Source organism: Theobroma umbraticum, unplaced genomic scaffold, assembly GCF_002168275.2.
Source record: "Theobroma umbraticum cultivar Fairchild unplaced genomic scaffold, ASM216827v3 scaffold_302.0, whole genome shotgun sequence".
NCBI lineage: Eukaryota > Viridiplantae > Streptophyta > Magnoliopsida > Malvales > Malvaceae > Theobroma > Theobroma umbraticum.
In genome coordinates, this window is record NW_018397287.1 from 589,699 (window position 1) to 595,084 (window position 5,386).

General features: G+C 27.4%; 1 non-coding gene across 1 annotated transcript; it reads right to left on the minus strand.

Annotated features, from left to right (window-relative positions):
- Window positions 1-4,494: 4,494 nt before the first annotated feature.
- LOC149526232 (U4 spliceosomal RNA) lies at window positions 4,495-4,651 on the minus strand. The gene has a single exon (XR_016352219.1). It is a non-coding gene; the product is annotated as a U4 spliceosomal RNA (small nuclear RNA).
- Between the last annotated feature and the right edge of the window lie 735 nt (window positions 4,652-5,386).

Here is a 5,386-nt window from a genome sequence, read left to right on the forward strand (position 1 = left end):
TTTTTTATATAATTTATTGTGCTTTGAATTGATTGGGTTTAATGTATTATTTGATGATATGCAACAAAGTTAAATAATTTTAACATAACGCTTTAAAATTTCCAGATAACATTTTAGAATTTGGGAAATTAGTGTGATCAAAGATGCAAAGATGAGAATAATAGAAAAAAAAAAGTTTTTAAGGTAATTAGTTAAATTAAAAAAAAGGAAAATTAAATTTAGGGAAATGGCTATTAGAAATATATACAAGACACAAAATAAGCTGCTTAATGAAACATGTTGATAATAAAAGATTTAGAAGGATAAATAAAATATAAGTATATAAATGAATAGAATAAATGATAGGCAAAAAATTATGCATATAGATTAAATTAAGTAAATTGGAAATTATTAGGTTATTAGTGGGGTATTCTTAAACAAAATATACAAAAGAGCATGGGAATAAACAATTGGTATAATATATATATATATATATATATATTTAGTGAACAAAAATAATAAAAAAGAATATTATGTCAAGTATTAAAAATGGTAGAATTAGTCAAATAGTTATAATAAGATAGGTATGAGAATCAACCTTAGAAAATTGACTTTTAAAAATACCGTAATATTAACAATTGGTATAATATAAAAATGAACCGATGATGGGATGATTGGCCGGGATGCAAGGAGTCGCAATTTGGGACAAATTTTCCCTAAGTTTGGAATCCGAATTAAGGCTCTATCAGTACGATGGGAGAGTCTCGATTTTAAGATTTCAAAATTTTTTTAATTGAAACAAATAAAAATTATTACACAATAAATTAGTCAAACAAAATATAAATACAAAATATGGCATGTATAAGAGAATAGATGACATATATTTAAGTTGTCCAAAGATGAAAATGAAAATTGTGAAAATGGTAATACTTATGCCAATAAATAAATAGATAAATAACTAAAATATTCAATGATGGAAATTTCAAAATAATAAATATGTTTAAAACATAAAATTTAAATATCTAGTTCTATAAAATATATATAGTAATAAATTTATAAGTGTTATGAAAAGGGAATAGGGTAAATAATAAAAAGAGAAAAATGGAATCAAAATATATATAATTATGAAATAGGATATCTTGGTATAGATTTTGAGTGAAAAGATAGTTTATATGGTAAAGAAATTACACCCAAATAATATGAAAAAATATATAGTTCATAGTATATATAATTAAAAGGGAAACGTAGAAAAAGAAAGTTTAAAGGAATAGAAAGGAAGACATAGGTGAGCTTAAAAGGAAATAGCATGCATCATTATTGCATCGTACGAGTCATGGCATATAGATACTTTTGTTTACGAGCATAAATCTCGATGATGGGATTTTTTAGAAAATCTTGCGAAGGTGAGGTTTTCTCGAAAAGTTCTTTAGGTGAAGGGATATCTTCGAGTCCTATGGGAGGATTCGAAAAATATCTTTAATGAAAAGGTTTTTATTCGTAATAGGTTTACATTGAGGAAAACATAATTTTTTTGAAACACGTACGATAACCTTGAGGATGGGATTAGTTCATCAAATTTGCGAAAGAGAATTTCTCAAATAATTTCTTAAATGAGAGAATATTTTCGGATCCCACCAACATGATAGGTGAATCTGAAAAATATCCTTAATAAAAGGTTATTCATTCGACATTATTTGAATTTTATGCAATGCACTTCACGAATACCTCATGTTCATGTTATACCCATATAGTCAAATAAAAATATTTTAATAGAGGATAAAATAGATGAAAAATGATTAAGAAAACTTAATAAATTTAAAAATTAATTAAGGCTCCAATAGGATAATTTATAATTAAATAGTATTGTTCGTGAAATGGACATCACGAGGGTGCTAATTTTTCTTTGGGCGTAATCGTACTTTCTAACTCAATTTTAAAGATAGTAGATCAGTTTAACGTTCTCTTAACGGGTTTGAAATTAATTTAAGATCTTGTCAATTAGAATCGAGTTAACAGGTGGCTAATTACATTTAGAAAGAAGACTGGTGGTGACTCCTAATGTTTCCCCGTGTCTAACAGTCGGGTTCACAGACCTGCACGTTACAACAAGTACAAAAATATTTTCAAAAAATGTAAAATGTAAAAGAATTTGCTAAAAATTAATATAAAATATTGAAAAAAAAAGAGTTAATAGGTATTTAAAAAAAAAAAGAAAGTGGACATAGCTTTAGCATAATCTCAAAAGGAAAAGATGAATATTTAATTTGGGAACAAGGAATTATAAAAATTGAACCACTTAAATCCTTAGAATAATCGTTCTACAAAATAAGAACGATCAATTACTCAACTATTTGATATTAAACCAAAGTTTCTTCAAAATAATATTCCTAAGAACTAAAAGTTTTAAGATAATCTATTTCTCGGTAATCATTTTGACTTAATTCAATCTTTCGACTTGCATCTTTTCTCTTGTGCTTAATTCATGCACAAACTCACTTATTTAATTTATATTTTATGGGTACATTTCAAAATTTAAATATAAAAATTGAGTGACAATTTACTTTAACTTTTGAGATAATTAATTAATTTTTTAAAAAAATGTTAATCAATATCAAGTGATAATTAAAGAAAAGAATTTGTAATAAATGCATTGTTTCCTATTAAATTGATATGAAGAGAGACATAATTATTGGAAAGATCTTTAAACTATTTATAAAAATTCAAATAAGTTATTATTTTTCTATTGAGTTCAATTAAGTTTTTATATTTTTATTTTAAGTCAAATAAATCTATATGACTAATAGCTAACTAATTGTTATTAATTAAAATGTTATTTGTTATTTTATACCTATGTGGTATTGACATGAAAAGTGAAAAAAGTTATTTGTTTATTTTATCATGTCATATCTGTATATCATGTCATCATCTATTATAACATGTTGATATGTCATGTTAGTGCCACATAGTAGAAAACAATAAGTGACATTTTGATTAACAGTAATTAGTTAACTATTAGTTAAATGACTTATTTAGTTTAAAATAAAATTATAAAAATTTGATTAAATGTAATAAAAAATAAATTTGAATTTTCCTAAATGATTGAGAAGCTTTTGTTGGTATTATGCCTAAAAAGATGTATTAAATGCAAAAGTATTTTCTTTTCAAAAAAAAATACAAAAGTATTTTAATCATACTTAATTAATAAGTAGGGATGTAAATTAGTTGGTGTTATACAGGTATACATGGGTACTCGATCCAATAATATGAGGTTTGGATACCCTATATTCGATTATGAGATGGATTTAGGTAAAATTTAGGATATTGTAAATCTGAACCCGATTATACATTATATACTAATATTATATATAATGTTTCAAAATTTTGTAATTTGTCAAATTCAAACCTTTACCCTCCTTACCTTGAACACTAACTTTACCAACTTAATCAACTTCCATTTTTTGTAAACTAATAAATTTAAAATTAATTTTTTATATGATTTTTAGTTATTTTATTGTTTGAGTTTTTCTTTTTTGAAAATTTATTATTTGAGTTATTTAATAGGGCATTTAATGAATTCGAGTAATTAACGGATAGTGCTATATTATTAGGAATCAGTTTTGGGTAATGTTTTGTAATTTTGTTCAAATTTTTAAAGAATGTATTAAAGGCAATAGTATTTTCTTTTAAAAAAAGATACAAAAATGTTTTAACTATACTAACTTATAATTAAGGAATGTAAATGGGTTGTTGTTATATGGGTATACGTAGGTATCTAATCTAATCTGATAACATAGGGTTCGGTATCCTATATTCGGTTATGAGATGGATTCAGTTATCATCCTTAAGATACACTAAATTTGAATCCGATTATGCATATATATATATATATATTAATATTACATATAATGTTTCAAAAATTTGTAAATTTGTCAAATTCAAACCTTTATCCTCATTACCTCCAACATTATCTTTACCACCTTAATCAGCTTTTTTTTAATAAATTAATAAATATAATTAATTTTTTATATGAATTTTATTTATTTAAATTATAATTTGAGTATTTTTTTTTGAAATTTATCATTTGACTTATTTAATAAGTTATTTAACAAATTCAGATAATTAATGGATGCTGTTATATTATTAGTGTTCGATTTTGCATAATATTTTATGATTTTATTCAAATTTAGTAAGATTCAATTATATGCTTAATTAAACAAATTTAAGAGAGAATTCCTAAAAATGAGGGTACCCAGCCAGTTACATCCTTATTAACAATGGAGATGGTGTGGATAAGTTAAGAGGCATACAAAACTTTAAGAGGAAAGTTGCTGTGCGGGCTGGGCCGGCTGGCTAATGATTCGTGCTGGGCCGCCAGCAAAAGAAAAATAAAGAACAGTCTCCGAGTCCGAGCTTCCCCCAGTCTCTGTCCCTCTCCAGCAAGAAAAAATTTCTACTCTAGATCATTCCTGTTTCAGTCCAAGCCCTCCAAGGTTTTAGGCTGGTTTTTTTTTTAAGGGCTTTACCCCAAAGGGAGCCCTTCAAGAAATTCTCTAAGGCTAGGGCCAGGGCCGGGCCCAGGCCTAAGAGGGGGTTTGGAAATGGTTTTCAACCAGCAATAAACGCACCTAGGTTAGAACCTCACTAGCTGGCTCATTGCCTCTAGCGCAAAGGTAAGGTTTTGGTCTGGTTAATTGGACAGCACCTTTTCCACCTCTTCTTTAATCTTTTTATCCCATCTGGTGTGTTGGGTTGTTATCTGTTTTCATTCTAAAATAAAATTGCAGGACAAATAGGGAGAGAAGTCTTTTCAAGCGATGAACAAAGGTACGGGAGTGGGACCTGGGCCAACGGCGGCGGCTGCAGCGGCAGCGGCGCAGAAGCAAAAAACTATGATGCAGAGAGTGGAAACCGACATCGGCAACATAGTGGACAATTTCACCCATCTTGTTAATGTTGCACGGGTAACTCTCTATTTCTCTTTAAATTCAAAACAATTGCTACTACAATTTCTTCGAGTTTAAAGTGTCTTAAGGCAAGATTCCTAACCTTCTCTAGGTGGTTTTTCATTGCTTTATAATTTTGAACTTAGAACCTAGAGATGGAAAGTGGGAACCCTTCGATTTTTAGGATCAGAATTCACTATTCTCGGAGATGGAAGCCTCCTAAGCAAGAATATATATTGCTGTGCAATGTGCAACAGAATATAGATGATATTGCATATATTGAAATAAATTTATGTTTTTCTATCAAAAAATTAAAATAGGTCACTCTTGAGCATTGAGCTTGAATTTTGTCATTAGTTTTGGTTTTAGAATAATTTTTTTTCCTTAGAAATGAAGTTGCTGCTTGTTCCTTTTCTATAGAGTTTTAAAGTTTTTTACAATCCTACTTTCTTTTTTTTTTTTTT